Source organism: Numenius arquata, chromosome 7 (assembly GCF_964106895.1).
Source record: "Numenius arquata chromosome 7, bNumArq3.hap1.1, whole genome shotgun sequence".
Classification (NCBI taxonomy): Eukaryota; Metazoa; Chordata; class Aves; order Charadriiformes; family Scolopacidae; genus Numenius; species Numenius arquata.
The window spans coordinates 40,386,595-40,403,394 of record NC_133582.1 but is presented as its reverse complement, the minus strand read 5'-3'; the positions used below and the strand labels follow the sequence as shown (position 1 = coordinate 40,403,394).

The following is a 16,800-nucleotide window of genomic DNA, read 5'->3' as shown; positions in this document are numbered from 1 at the left end:
ATACCGTACTATGACACAGCAAAAGTTGTGGTTCACTTGGGAAGGCAACGTGAATACGCCAATACTGAATACAGCAGGGACACTTTAAAGTCACTGTCTTCTCCAGAAAGGGCTTAGATTTAGTCTCTTTTAAGAGATCAGTGAGTAATACATATTTTAAAAGAAAGCTGTCCTGCTGAACTTAAGAGTACTTGGAAGTCATTTTGAGACAGCAAAGGGATTTTAAAAGCTTGTGACAGTGAAACATTATGTTTTAATTCCCTGCTGAGAAAGACACTTTCAACTATAGAGAAAGGCAGAAAAATCATGACCTAAAAGTAAATTCTCCAAATATACCAAAAGTTTTCAGTGTTTTAGTGAAATGGGAAGTCTGAACAGCTTGCCCTGTTTTGTCATTATGCTGTATTACGGCCAGAAATGAATTTGAAATTAGATTAAATTCAAACTAATCAAGATACTTATAAAAATTTCAGAATATTTACTTCAACTCCCTAAATATATTTGTTAATCCTAGGAGTAACACAAAGTATCCTTCTTATGAAGTATCCCTCTTGTGTCGCTCTGCTTCAAATGTTAAATTCATTTTAACTTCAATTACAGAAGCACAAACAGTACCGGCATAACAACATCAAGTAACATCTCGCAGATGATGTTAGTGAATATTTATTTACATAAACTAAACGAGGACCACAAGATCCCGTTAGACATATGCATGCTGACTCTGAAAGGCAGATTTCGGTTTCAGGGTGGCTTTTCCTCCCCCTGACAGCATCACTACAGATTTTTAAATATTCAAAATTAGCCTTTCTTGTGTCCTTCTTGTAACGAGGCCAAACAGGTTGTAAATACAAAGAAAAGCCATTTGGACACGGTGCTTTTACACACAACTAGATTCTCAGCATCAAATGAAACACAGCGCCTGACAGGACTTCTTGCAGAGGCTTTGTTTAAACCAGTTAAAAAGCCATGAGTATTTCATAATCTTTCAGTGGAAACGTATGGCAACAGGACTAAGTGGAGGAAAATAACCAAAAATTGTGACAATGCTGTAATAGCAGAAAGCTAGGCAACTCAACCTCATGGGAGGAGCTTGCTATCTCTTTAGAAAAAAATATTTTTCTATTGCAGACCCACACAGACTAACTTAGCAATTTTGTTTTAAAGGAGCAGGGCGGGGGGAGGGCAGAATGGTACAGCTCCCTGTCATAGGAAAAAAACAAAGCTCATTTAAATTTTCATGTCAGCTTGAATTAATTTATTTTAGACCCACGGCAATATCCCATGACACTGCAGGTTTTTTAATTATTAGGCATAAAAGCAGCAGTCCTAATAAATCCCAACAGTAAGGATAACGGCAGAATCGTTTAACTTTCTGCAGGCTCTCACAGGCAGTAACTGCTACATTTATTCCGAGGGCAACGTTCAGATCAGAGAAGAATCTGTGGAAGCATCTGGAGACAGTTATTCAGCAAGAATTAAAAGCAGAGCAGACCTGTGAGATTGTGAGATTTGCGACTGAAAGGAGGAAGCCCTTCTGCACTGGGAAGGGCACTCTGCCAGCGCACAGGCTCTGAAGATTCACTACATGGGTTTTGGTACCGCAGAACATTTTACTCCATCTAGGAAGACACTGCACTAGCAAAAACTAGTTATTTTAAATGAGGAAAGGGGAGGATTTTCCGCTTGTCTTTAATGTCAAATAGGGAAAAAAGCCAAGCAACCAATATGTTGCTGTTCTGATGGCACAGGAAAAGTCACATCACAGAGAAGCAATAAAGCTATTTAGCACCTGGTTCCCCACCCCAGCTCTCTTTAGATTTGCCAGAATCTTTGCTACCAAGGGGAAAAGACATTTTTAGCTAGAGAAAACCTTCCCAAAAGCACGGTAGGGCAGTTATTCTTTCTGGTTTGGTTTTAACAGAAACTTTCCACTATTGAGGAATTTCTAACTAATACAGAGTCCCAGTTAAGAGCATTCTCTTAAGCAGCTAATTCCCACCAGATATTGTTTAGGTTTTTTTTTTTTTCTTGCAAAACATAAATAATGGAATTTGAGAGGTCCCATCGATACTGCTAAAATAACAATTTCCTCAGCAGGCAGAGTATCTCTGCAGAATGATCCAGATCTTACAAACACAAGGGCATCATTCACTTTGCTACATGCCAATTTTATCCTCCATAGGTTATAACAATGGAAGTTGTAACATGCAGGATAAAACACTTAGGATATATATTAGCTCACTGTATTTCTACAATCCCTGCTAAATGAAAATTACTTACAAAATCCCAATTCTTATATTAAGTTCTTATTCCTGCCCCTGGTCCCCCAGATGCATTTTGTTTGTAAACTTCATCTGCTGGTCCCCAGAGAAAGGACGGGAGGTGCTGCTATTTGTAGCAGTACACCCATAGCTGATGCCATGAACAGGATTTGCTACGATTTAAGAAATCCCATCACAATGGACCAGGTTACTTGTGAAAAAATTCATTCTAAGAGAACTAAGTTTTAGAGTTCATTATATCAAGTGTCTGAGTTCAACCAAATCGGCTAGTCTCAGACACAAATCTTGACCAACATGTTAATTAGGATGTACAATAATCTCCATTTACGTGTTAACTCAGAGAAGCACCATTTTTAGTTTTTTGCCTCACTATTAAAAAAAAATTATTAAACCCATGAAATCTAGTATCTAAAGACAGCTACTACGGAGGAGGTGTTTCCCCTCACTAACGCTTTATTTTTATTTTGGGTTTGGTTTTCTTTTTTTTTTTTTCTGATCAAGATTTTCCATCTGCTATGTTATCAACTAAGAGAAATTGCCAGAGAGGTCTCCTCAGATTCTCCTTGACACTCACTTGGACAGGAAACGCTGCTTTTCCCACGGGTGTCTCTCAAGTTCAGTTGCACTGCCCTGACTGTAGAAAAACCACACCACTGCAGTAACAGCAGTAATGATCAACTTTTAAAAGTCTACAGTTTTTTTTTTTTTAAGCTGACGGAAGAAACCCCAGCTCTGTATCTCCACACACCACCCAATGTTTCAGCACGCAGGGAAGCAAATTCTGAGTAATCTTGATTCTTTTCTGACTGTGGACCTACCTGTGGGGTTACCCCATCCTCCAGAAAAATAGAGTAACTTACGGTCTTCTGCCTTGGAAAGCCCTTCTTCAAACTCATGTTCTGGTGAAGAACAGGCAGGCTGCAGAGCACGCATGGACACACAGTAAGGCTAACAGAGAAAAGTAGGCTGGTGATACTCTACTCCTGATAGATGAGACGAGACCTGGACTGATCCTTGCAGAGGATTCAGAAGAAAAAAAGCTTTAAAATGTCTCACCTAGTTAACTGCACGGCATATCTGCAGTTCCTTATTCAGACACAGTAACATTATCAGAGCTGGGAGCCTTCCAAAACCCTGATTTCTCGTATGGAGCCTGTCACATCCATGTTTTTTATTCAGATACTCCAGCTCGGTACAACCTCAAGTAAAAAAAATAGTTATACAAAGCCTACATGAACACATTTTATCAAGGTAGGGATTATTTCTCTCTCATAATGGAGCAAAAAAGGGAAAGGCAGGTTGACCTTCTTAACACCAGATGGTGAGCAAGTTATGAGTAGGAAGCAGAATTCAGGTCTGACTCCTACTTTCTCACCTGATGAATTCTGTCACCTACAGAGCAATAAAAAAAATTTACTCCCTTCATGTACTATAAAAAAAACCTATCTACAAGCTTTCATATATACCTGTTATATAAGACATGGAGAGACATGAAGGAAACACTCTTTTCCTCTGTAGCAGGATCCATGTATTAATTTTCTACCTTTAAGGATATACTAAAGCTATGTTTTGATTTCAAGTTCCTCTACCGTTCATAAACCATCCAAAGACATTTGAAATGCACAGAATCAGCATTAGCAACCATCCAGCAAAATGGAAGTGTCCGAATCATTTTGGAAGCCACGATGATGCCTGTATAACCAAAATGAAAAGCGTGGAAGTATCAGACAGCTCACGAGATTCAGCACAATTCAGAAGCCGGTACCTGGCTTTGTCAATCAGGTTGCACACATTCACTTCCTATTCTAAAAAGTAATTCCGACAACTAACACTTTTCACCTGAAGTAATGCTGGGGCAGCAACTTTTTAATGTGCCATTTAAAAACCAGAGCAGCACATTTGAACTGTGAGAAGCAGAATCTTTGTGTGACAAGAGTTAACAAAGCCCATATAAGGGCTAAACTGCATTTTGGAAGGCACCCGGTTAAACGAAGCAGGAGAGTTCAGAAGCGGTGCTGATGTGTGTTTGCATTCTAACAGCATCTATCAATCAGCTCTACTGTAACTGAGATTCAAGCAGAATGTAGAGGTGGCCCTTCCCTGAGAAGCTCTACACTTAAACAGAAAAGAATCGCCAAAATTGTCTATTATATTCCACCAAAAAGGAATTGGGATGTGCAAGGCTTAACACAGCTGCCCTTAGATAGCGACGTGTAGACAGACAGGAAAGCCGGGAGCTAAATCCTGACTTTCAGAATTTCAGGGCAGTAATTTCCTCACATGATTCTCCAGTATCAGTAACTGGAGCATCCGAGCAACTGCAGCTGGGGGATGGACACTGCCAAACTCAGCGCAAGCCTTCAAGAGTTGACATATAATGCTCATTTAACACAATGCTCAGTATCCCTTCGAAAGTCAGCAGATTTAAATAAAGCACTCGAAAGAGCCTGCAGGGCTGGAGTCCTGGCTATCTCAGATCAAAGAGGATTTCTGTCCTGAAACTCCTTCCTTAGCTTTTTCACATACAGATTACTCTGGATGCTATTACTGCAGCTAGTCCATGCTGACTACCCGAGAAGTTTGCTTGCATTCCATTAATCCTACTATCAAAAGAGCTGTCACTAAAAACAAGTATCACAAAGGTGATACCATTAAAGTGAGCTCACCCAAGTGCATGGGTTTGAATTTAGCTCTTCATTTCTCTCAAGCTCTTATTTGCAAAGAAAAAAAATAAAAAAAAATTAAGTATTGAGCTTTTAGGTATCTACAGTCACCTAAATCGCAGAGTGTATGGCCAGCGGGGAAGGCTCCGGAGTCAAACCACTGCCCACAACTACCTCATGGGACAATTTAGGGAAGGAAGCACCAGACTCCTCAGAGGTGCCCAGGGAGCAACAAGAGGCTATGGACACAAGTGAGGACATGGGAAATCCTGGTTAGATGCATGGGAACACTTTTTCACCATGAAGGTGGTCAAATGCTGGGACAGGGGCTCTGAAAGGCTGCAGGATTTGCATCCTTGAAGGCCTTCAAATCCCAACTGGCAAAGTCCCAAGTAACCTTCTCCTGCTGGTCCTGTTTGGAGAAGGGGACCAGGCTGGAGACCTGCAGGGGTCCCTTCCAGCATGAATTATTCTGTGACCTTGCTGCCAGAGACCATCTCAAGGAGCAGGCCTACACACAAGCGGAGCTGCATCCCACACCTGCTAATGGCTTTCAAGCTGGTCCAGCTTCCATCAGAGCTGCCCTTGCCAGCCCTGCACAACCTGCCGTGAATCACTTGCTCTGGTTCAGCTCGGACCTCCCTCATCACCAGAGAGATGTCAGCTCTGTTCAGGAGCACAGGAGATAGAGACATTCAAATGTATTTCACAGTGGGCACTTCTTCACAGTACAATACTCCACAGTACAATACTCCGAGAGTTTTTCCCCACCTCTCGGGAGAATTTCCAAAAACATTTTTGATCAGAAATATGCCCTGCCGTCACAGACAGAGCTCTGGCTACCGCTGAGTTTGCAGGATTAGGGAAACAAGACAAATTTCTTCCTTCCCTCTACAAGCTATTAACTCACTTCTTACCTTGCCAGAGACGGAAAGTGCTTTTGACAATTACAGCTACCTGAGATACAGAGAACCTAAGAAGTCCCCTAGGTTACGAGGCCCAGCAAACAAGTCAGTGAAACAAAATGGCAACTGTGACTACTGATGCAATTTCTACCATCCTTTACACCGATGTCCTCTATCACACAAGCATTCGTTCCGGTTTCCATCCTCCAGGCACTATTCTACAAACCACTACATTGACCAGCCTGGGAAAAAACACGAACACGAAGCAAATCTGTCATCAGAAAACTGAAGACAACACGAACCGTGATGTCTTCATCACCCTGTTAACCCCACGTACAACCCCAGAGTGTGACAGACGACAGAAAAGAATATTTCTTAAACAAACTCGTTCATTTGCCACTAATTATCTCCTGGGAGCTTCATGAAAAGAGAAGGAAGGCTCTCTCAAGCTGGAGCGTGGAGAAGTACCCCTCAGTCTTCACATCAGTGGACAGAAACAGAGATGAAACCAAAAAGAACCAGTATGGACATCTGACTCCCACATATTGCCAAGACACATCACCCACCCGATTACAACAACAAACTTTACAGCATGTTAAAATCTCAAATCAAAACGATCAGGGCAGGCAGTATTACAGATCCAGCAGCAAAGGCCACCTCATTAAGTTCCAAAGATTGCTTCCCGAAAGTGAAAGTGTTCAGCTGAGGAAGCAAGACCATCTGGTCACAGAACACCACCAACAGAACCACTTCAGGAAAGCATTAGCAACTACCTGTTGACATCCAACAACTGAGAGACAAAATTCAAAGCGTAAAGCCATACCATGGTCACTCTCAGAAACACACAGGAGTTTAAAATATATATATTTTTTTTTTTTGGGGGGGGGGGGGGCTATAGGGAGAATAAAAGACGTATTTGGTACAATTCTGAGGAAATGTTGCGACTTCAGCTCCCCATCTTTCAGGGAAATGAACTGTGATCTCTCACAGGCTCCTTTTCAGAACTTCCACATTGGACCCCATCATTTTCCAGCCAAAGCAAGTTTGTGTTTGTAAAGAATTTCCTTTTTTACTACAGCAGCTTTCTGATGAAAACATTTTACTGGAGTAATTCCCAAGCATACTATAAATCCAATACTAATCTGAAAATGAACAGGAAGCTTTCTTTTGCTATGATCAAATGGCACTTTCAAACAGTTCACAACTTTGCAGTCAGAAGTGTTTGGTTTTTGACAGCTTTTACTTAGGCACTATGTCAAAATTCAACCTTCATTTCTGAAGCCATTTCTGCAAAAAAAGATACAACAACTTCAAATGAATGGACATGCAAACTCAGAGATAGCTTTAGGTCACAGACGGTTCCCCTCTTACATTAACATGATTTTATTTATGGTTACAAAATAAATAAAAGAGTTGTCTATTAGCTCCCCAGCTAAAATGAACTAGGTGTTTGCCTGGACAGCTACAGCAAAATATGCAGGTGTGATGTAGGATAGGAAAGCGCATGAAACATACTTCCAGCACAGTTAACTCTGGCAGGCATTACTACTTATTTCGTGATCCACAAGTGTAGGGTCATATTTTGAAAGCTGAGGGGGTGAAAGATGCAAAAAGTGTAATTAACTCTCTAGCCAGACTTCAGCAGTGCTTATCTGGAGTGAGACTTCACAAAAACCCAGCTGCAGAAACGGTACGCTACTACAAAAAAGTACAAGAAAGCCATATACTTAATTCTGCACACAAATTTTGAAAACCTTGTCTTTGGTAGAAAGGGCAATTGCTTTTTCCACCTTCCTTTTCCCCCCAAGTCACAGAAGCAGGATGAGTTACTGTCTGATGAAATAATGTAAATGCACGATCTCATATATTCTTATTGAAGATACAAAGTAGTAAGTGCTTCACTACCTATTTCATGTGAGAGAGAGGTGGGTTTGAAGAATAAGAGCATAGTGGGACTTATTTATTGATCTGCTGGAGCTTTTTAAAAATGACAAATTAAATTCTCACTTTAATTTCTTTGGTAACGCAAAAACCTTTTAAGAGGGTACTATTCCTGGTTGCAAAGTGCATTAGCCAGAGGAAAGATGTAATTGCCATTCACATCTAGTGGCTCTAAGTCTGGAGGATTTCCAATTTTATCACCAAGAAAAAAAAAAAAAAGCTGTGCTAACCACAGCATTTATAATGCTTGTAAGGGTACCCACACATAATTGGGCAGCTGTTCACAGTTAACAGGATAAATCTTTTGGAGGAAAAAAGCACCAAGGAGGCACAGAGGGTCTTTCATCCCTAGGGCGTGGGATAAGAACAATACAATCTGGCAAAAAAATCTGGATTACTTGTGGACTGTAGAAATACTCTTTATATATAGCTTATAATAAAGAGACCAAGGAGCATACAATACAGGTATAAATAGTCTCCTCTCCTTGCAAGAAGTGTATGGGTGCCTAGGCGGGAAAAGACTCTTCCTTCACTTCGCAGACCTCCCCTCGCGATGTCCAGGTTCCTCAAATTCACAGCTGGCCCCACCAAACGTTAGGAACCCAGCACCTTCAAGGCCAGACCTCCCAACTGGAAAAAGCAAAGAGGATGCAGGTGGTGAGTCTCTCCGGCAGCGGCAGAGTACAGGCCAAAAGCTGACTTCGCTCTCGGAGGTAGCAACATCAGCATCAGCTGGAACGAGCGACTGGATCGCTGTACTTCAGGCAAAGCTTGATGGTTCCACAAAGACAGCAGAAGAAAACCTGAGGCCTCAGCAAATGCTGAAACAAACGTGTATCAAGCCAATTAGCAATCTTTATCTTACTGATAATTTAAAAATGTTCAACGGTACGTCTGTGTGAAAGCGCACCCTGCTCTGTTCAAAGGCTATCTCAAGAGTGTTAACCACAGCGTAATTTTTTGCTTTCTTATGTGCATTTTATTACGGGGAAAAAAAAGTAATAGGGCACAATAAGACTTAACAAGTGAAATGTGATTTTCCTTCTTAAAAATTACTAAATGGCAACTATGCAGAATCGAGAGCAGAAAAAAGCAATCCTAATGAAATGATATACAAAGATACTCTGACTTGACCAAAAAAAATCAAACATCTGATCTAGATGAGAGGTTGTGAAAAACTCTGCTTACACAAGTTTTTTTTCCATTCAAAATAAAAATCACCAGATTTAGTTTTGAAAATTCACTTTTTCTCCAAGGGGACTTTCATGGGTACTGATTCAATGTTGTTTAAAATAAAAAGGTTTAACAGCTTTTTCAGATTAACGTGTTTTAAAAAACATTTCCTAAACATTATGCTAAGAGGATTTTAGAAACGTATCCCAGAGGGGAAAAACATGAATCCAGAAATCAGCCTCTGTCAGGCAAGGAAATATACAGTGGTCCTGAAGAGGAGAAGGGAAAGCTGATTCTCGCTGGAGCTGAGGAATGTCCCAGCATGTTCCAAGGCCAGCAGACAGTTCAACGCTGCCACACGAGCTTGGGAGGGAGATGGTGGGGGCTGAAATGCCTGGGCAGCAAATGTCTCCTCCTGAATGCTACCATTAACCCTGACAGAAAAGCTCCTGCTCTGAAGCAGTGTGTTGCATTTCAGCTGATGTTAACAGGAACAGTGACAAAATGCTCTCCCTTCTCAGAAAACCAAAAAGAGCTGGCTTGTGACCTTCTGCAGGGGATCGGAGAAACATCCTAAGGGTCACCCATAAGCAGGCAGCAGCACCAGCTGGAGAGGAGGACCAAGCATGGGATAATCAGAGGGGTTTATTAGGTTCCAAAACTGCCCAGAGACGTTGAGTTTCTTATAATCGTCAGTCCTAGCAGTTGCCTCAGTTTACTCATGAGTCTTCTGTAGGAGAGGTGTTGTCAGAAAGGCAAACCTCATCCCCTTTGTCAACCAAGAAAACTCCATCACAACACACGGGAATGATCACCCTTACTTAGACTGTACAGGTACAGGAACAACTTCCGCAACTTTGCAAGCATGTGAAAACGTCAAATCATTGGCAAGGCAGTATGAAAGGAAAGAATCTCTTTCTTCTCCAGGAAAAAAGACAGCTGAGTCAACATGTGACATATTTTTAAAATAAGAATAGTAATACTACTGATACCAAGAATTACTTGGAGTGGACATCTTTAGGCAGAATCACTGTATTAATAAGGGATGCATAAATTTGACATACTGAAAATGAAGACGGGTACAAGAATTATTTAGTCAGCCACCCAGGAGTCAGAATGACAAGCTGGTTTTTGACATGACATAACTTTTTTTTTTCCCCTCATTTTTGGAGGAAAATCTTGGCTTGCAATCCTTTACTACCTCACATATTTGTAAATTAAATATTCTTATTAAATATTGCCATCTCTTGTTCTCCCTTGTTTGACCACCACGAACCCAACATCTTCCCTGACTGTTGCCAACCCAACGTAGGGGCTGTCTTGGCCCACAGCCCTCTAAGTCTGCTCCTGCAACAGCAGTCAGTGACAGGGTGCACGGCACGTCAAGTCCAAGTTATAGAATTGATGCAAGATAAATTCTTCCCTGAACTCTGCTACATACTTAGGATTTCCTATTTCAGCTACTGCATGGGGTGATGTTCTCACTTGCCACTTAAGTGCCCACACTTGAAGAATCCTGTGTATTTCTAATTAGCTTTCAATTTGACACCTTCTCTGAAAGTCCCTCAGCTTTTACAAAACCGAAAGGCTAAATAACTCCGTTCTATAATTTGTATGCTGTTTACTATGTGGAAAAACTGTGTTACATCCTTTCATATTCCCCTCCTCCCAGTTCAGCAGTCCCAATATTTTTGTGCACTATTTACACAACATTTATTCCTGCTAGGGAAAATATTTGGTAATTTCTCTTACTACAACCTGCCAAAGGTAGGTGGGGCCAAACGCAGGCAAACTTTTCTTTAACATTGAAATTTTGAAACATTGAAACATTGAAAACATTGAAATTTCTTTAACTTTAACATTGAAATTAAAGCTGTGATGATGTATCCTCATTCATTCCCTACACGAACCCAAGCACGCACTTTTCTGTGCTACTGCAACACACCAAGCAAAGGTTTTAACCATGCTGACTTCAGCAAAACTTCTATAATAACAGTACATTAATAATACTTAGCGCTTTATAGCCATAGCCTTTAACTTCTCAACCGCTGACCTCCAAGAGCTCAGCACCGTTAAATCCATTCTGCACACTGGGAATACCTGAGACAAGGAAACCTCTTCCAAGGTCACTTGACAATCAGGTGAATAGCTAAAACTGGAATCCAGAGCTCCTAAAACACAGATTAGTCCTCCAGGCATTCAGCCACACGCTCACTTTCGAGGTTACTTACAGCTAGAAAAGATCGCCTAATTAGCACTTGTATTTAGCTGTTTTAATAGACCTCTCTTTCCTACTCTCCTCTTCAATTCCATTTTCAGATACTTTTCCTAAAGCCGAGTGCAGCACTGCAGTCTGCTGTGTGTTATGCAAGTACAGCTTTATTCTGTCCAGCAGAATTGAAATTCTTCACAGGGCATACTTCAGAAATAATTAAGACAGATCAGAATAGCAAAAAAAACCCAAAAACACAGCAGGCATCAACCTGCCAAAGCAATCAGTTTGCACATTTCTCTCTCTCCTCCTCCTCCAGCTTGGGAGCAACTGAATAAACCGAAGACTGCTCCTGGCTCTTGTGCAAAACCCAAGCTATTGCCCTTGCTCTTCACGGCCACTATAAGCAAAAGGATACAGTGTCTGTGATCCACCAGGATGCTTAAGCGTGGTAAGGAGATGGAGATCAATAGACAGGATATGAAACAGGGAGATCGTGGTGGAAGAAGCAGGAGGAAGAAAACTGGAATAGAGCAGCAGGCATTTTTGGAAGCAATTGCATCAATTTCTACAAGTACATACAGCCGAGGAAAATAATTTTCATTGCTATTTACTTAAAATTAGTAAATCCCTTAAGTACAGTATTAATGGGATCATTCAGAGGACTTTTAAAAAAGCAGAAGAGGACTCACGTGGGTCCAGTGAAGACAACATGCAGATGGCAGGGCTAAAACTTTATTTTTTTCTGCTATGCCACACAGCAAGTGAATGTTCATACCCAATGCTATCTCAAAAGGAAAACCACATTTTCTGGCATTTACATGACAAAGTCACGGCTCCCAAGTTCTGTAGAAGTTCTCGCTCATGTCAGACAAGGACCTCAGAGAGCAGAAATACACAACTCTCACAGGGGTACACACAAAGCTCCAAGCAGCGGTTGAGGCAGGATATCTAAAAGGTACTCCAGCCTCCTTTTACCAGATGGTTTAGCCTGCTTGAAAGCAAAACAAGATTGCTAAGCAGCAACGTACCTTCATTAGCTTTCCACAACTAAGTCCTGAAGCCAACTGCTTTGTTACAGCCAAATGCATCAACAAAAACAAGGTCCAGTTATTAACTAGGAGTACTTCATTTTCTTTCTCATGTACCATCCAAGGTTCTGCCAAATTTTGGTGGTTGTGTGTTGTTTTTTTTTTTCCCTATAGGGACTATAAAGAGTTTTATACTAAAACTTACATCAGCTAAGCAGAAGGGATGTATCCTTTGGCAGACTAACATCACATCTACCATCAACTTTACCATGTTTTCACAAAAACATGCTCTGTTCTGCTGATGTTAATGCACACTACAGTGAATGTGCCCACCAAACAAGACCATCTGAAATACAAAGATTTAATTTAGGACCGTTCCTGGGGCTTGCAAAGCTCCAGTCTGTTTGAAGAGTATTCTGTCTGCCCACCGCGCCTAGATTTTTATTTTCTGTTGCAATTTTCACGTTATCAGAAGCGTTGCTCCATTTTTACATTAGCATTAATTCTAATACATGCTAGTCAGAGACAAATGTACTGGGCACTGTAGGTAGACTAGGCCTTAATAAATTTTCCTCAAGCCTCACTGTAATGTACATTTTAAAAAATCTAATGCATATCTAATTAATCTAATTCTAATTAATTTTCACATTCCAGTAAGACAATTACATTTGCTACTGATGCAAATAGTTAGAGTTGAGTTAGAACCCTACCTTTCAACTAGGCACCACAATAAACTAAAAAAAAAAAGTAAGGAACATTAAAAAATAACTCTGGATTGAGAATCTATGACTATAAATGATATTTTCCTACTTTCTATTTTTTAAAGAAACAGTTAAATTGGGAGTATGAAAACCAAGAAAAGAGCAGTTCTCTTAAACATTGAAATAAATCTGTCCTGCCAACAACCAATGTGACAATTTTGGGGACCCATTTTGAGCCACGCGGAACGCTAACTTTGGCTGCACAAAGTCTGAGTGCAAGCAGCATGGCTGTGGTTTTCAGTAGTTAACTTTATTAAGGAGAAGAGGAACAGTGCCTTGGTCTCTGCCTCTTACTGGTGAAGGACCATCAACAGCAAAGCAGCTCTTCTGAAGCAGAACAATGACTTCCTGCAGACCAGGCAATGCCCTCTTACTTGTAGCCTGGCTCAAGGGAGCAAAGCAAGACGCCACTAGAGGATGAATTCTCGTTGTCCGAGCGAGGGCTTTGAGGACAAGCGAGAGAATCCCACAGCAGATGGACGTGAAGGCATGAGAGAATGAGGTGTCCATGCTCCCAGTGGCAACAGAGACAGATCTTTCGATATGCAAATGATGAGACCAGAAGAAGGGAACCAAGAACGCGGCGGGGATTCATGCACGATAGTAATGAAAAACTGAGGTGGACAGCCAGATGTTTGTGTGCCTTATTCGATGGATTTGTATACACCCCTCTTACAGATGTAAAACACAATTGGTTTAGAAAATCTGCAAAAAACCATGCATTTTAATAGCTTATGCTAATTTTTTTCAGTACAAGAGTTAAACTGAAAAGCAGAGTTACCTCTCCCAGACTGTTCTGGGATATGGCTCCTTGGGGGCTGGAAAAGAAAATGGTCTCAGACACATGGAAAGCATTCCCTATCTCTAATAAATGAGCAAAGAACCCCCCTCTTTGGCACCAGAACTGTTAATCCAGAGGGCAAAGAAACTGCGCCTGGTATCTACTTAGTCAAGAGAACTTAAGAGGCACAGACCTCAGCAAGATGGCTAAACACATTGTCTTATGCACGTCTCACAAGGAGACAATGTGCAAAGCTCTGGAAGAACAGGAAATGCACTGTACACAAATTGAAATTTTGAAATTAATAATATACAACTTTGTCATAACATACTTAGAAATTGAGAAGATACATATATGTGAGAGGAAAAAAAGCCCTAGAACATTAATAACAGCATTCAGAGAGAAATCTAAACCAAAATGCATTAGGAGAACACGTGCTAAACCTGGAAAATGGCGAAAGTGAAGGGAAGTTCTCCAGCTGCTCACAAGATCTATATAGACATTGCTGTAGAGACATTTCTGAGCACTGAGATTCTATACTGACCTGAATCTTGAACTGTTAAAAGATGCATTGTAACAGGACATGTGCTTTAAAGGAGGTCAAACACCAAAATTTTCACTGGCTTATTGAAGAGTTTTCTGCTTTTGGAAGAAGCAGAAACTAACTTTGGGGCCCAATTTTCTACAAATGTTCTATGTTTCAAATGCTGACCTGCTTAATGTAGGTCTCTGCCTTTGAAGACGAAAACCAACTTCCATAGAACAGGTACCTCCTCTAGGGTCATGCCTTGAGAGACAAACTCAACAGGTCAGATTTTCTTCACTATCAAGATCACCTCAATGCAGGAATCTAACAGGAGACTATTTACAACCTGAAAAAGTTGATATCACTCTTTTGGAGGAAGAAAATGGGAAACAAGACAGTCTAAAAGAAAAGGGTATAGCTCCCAGAAGGGTTTTAAATCTGAACCCAAGTGATGTTTATACAATGTACTGCTTTCCAAAAAAATTTTAACCATCCCCAAGTCATTAATTCCGATTCCCACATCATACAGGAACTTTTCAGAATTTTCACATGAGCAGATAAACAAAATGTATCTTCTAAGTAATCCACTTAATTAGAGTCTCAAGCTCTGATGAGTAAGTTGAACCATATTTACAAAAACAATTTATGCTGAGAATGCTTTCTAGCTTTTCTACAGCAAGACAATGCTCTGAGATCAGAGAATGGGTTGACATATTCTAAATACATACTAAAAATAAAACTGAGGATTATTTGAGCACTGCTCTAGAGCAGAGCTGAAGAGCACAAACAGATCATTATAGGAAGTCTGAACCCTGTATGTTTGTACTTTTCCAGTTGGTCTAAGCTCTTTCTGCAGAGCAGAGAATTACAATATTAACTCTTGTAGAATTAAGCAAAAACATATAGGGAGGGGGAGGAAAAAAAAAAAAAAAAGGAGAACAACCTAAAAATACAGTCCTCTCTGAGATATTTCTAGCTCACTACCTATTGTGCAGTAAGGTGTGCAGACAAGCAGCAGCTAAACCAAGAACCACCTCCACTACTTGTGCTAACTTATTAAAGGAAAAAATAAAAGACGTAAGAAGAGGAGCTGGGGAGGGGCAGGAGAGCACAGTCCATGCTCCATCTGAGGGATAAGTCACTGAGAAAGCTATAGGAACTCACAAGACTGAGGTGATTCTCACCGTGTTTCTTCCTGAAAGAAATACTGATTGACAGTTAAAAACAAAAAAACACACCACCCCCCAAAACCAAAAAAGCCCCCACCAAGCTAGTCCCTGCTTCCTTTACAGGGATTTGCAAGTCACACACTCCAAACAATAAACCAAATCATAAAATGATTTGCAGCAGTGCTAGTTAATTTATTCACTGAAAAATAACTCAAGCTGTGTCTCAGGCCTCATAAATAAAGAAAATGTTTATAACTGAGTTACAGGTGGGTGACTCTGAGGGCTCTGCAGGATTGTGGGAAAAGCACTGACTTCAAGGGTCAGAAATAGCATTTTTATAACACAGCTACAGATTTTTCTTCTGAAATTAAATTCTTCTAAGACTTTTTTTGTGGAGTCAGCAAAAACTATTTTAAGTGCAGTTCATCGGCATCCACAAACCTGGCTGCCTGTTCTGCTGCCCAGATGGGTGAACTCAGGAGAAATGGAAGAAAGAGGTGTAATATGAAACAGTCGAATGACTAAAGCAGAAACAAGCACTGGCTCCGCAGCTCTCTGTGTTGCTGGAAAAGATACTCCTGTTGTTCTTCTGCCTCCTCACTGGAGGAAGGAGTGTGTGTGTGTGGAGGTTTCCCAAGGTAAAAGGCAGAGAAGGAGCAGGTGCCCTGGAAAATACAACCTCCTTTGGGTTCAAAGGCTGGCATGTGGAAACACAGCTGGGATCTCTCTGGGATCCCTATGGCCCTGTGTCAAAGAGCACACACTTCATTCACAGATACCATGTGAAAGCTTAAATTTCAAGTGGGTGTTGATGGGAAACAAGTGGGAAAAAATGAATCTTTGGTGAGCACAGGAATATCATACAGCATCACAAAGCGACTCAGCTCTTGTCTTCATCCTGTGTTCTCCACTAAAGGGGGAGATGAAGAATAAACAGCCATCTTTGTCACATTTTCTCAGCTGTTTTAGTCACCAGTGCTCAAAATTAAACTATGAGGAATTGGGCTATTTCATTCATCCTTCTTGTCTGCATAAAAACACCTTGGTCAGTACTACACCACCACAGCTAAGGCTGCTTCTGGAACCTGGCCTGCAATGCAGACAAGGACTATCACAGTCACCCGCCAGGGAATGGGCCCTTTGCTGCTGTTATGTGGTTGCTTAGATTTGCTTTATTTTTCTGGTGCTATCTTTAAATGAGTTGGCTATGTTAGCCCCAAAAGAGTGAGATGGTAAATCCCTGACACCCTCTGCAAATAGAAGCCTGGCAGCATTTTCTTAACAGATGTTAAGAAATCTAATAGGCCACACTGCTATTTTCTCTGGTTATTTGCCAAAGTAAGCCCAAAGCATCCC

At 40.9% G+C, this 16,800-nt stretch overlaps 1 protein-coding gene across 2 annotated transcripts in view; it reads right to left on the bottom strand.

Moving 5' to 3' along the window:
* Nucleotides 1-16,800, bottom strand: part of MYRIP (myosin VIIA and Rab interacting protein) — a 210,886-nt gene that overhangs the window by 99,333 nt on the left and 94,753 nt on the right. The gene's annotated exons all lie outside the window — the stretch shown is intronic.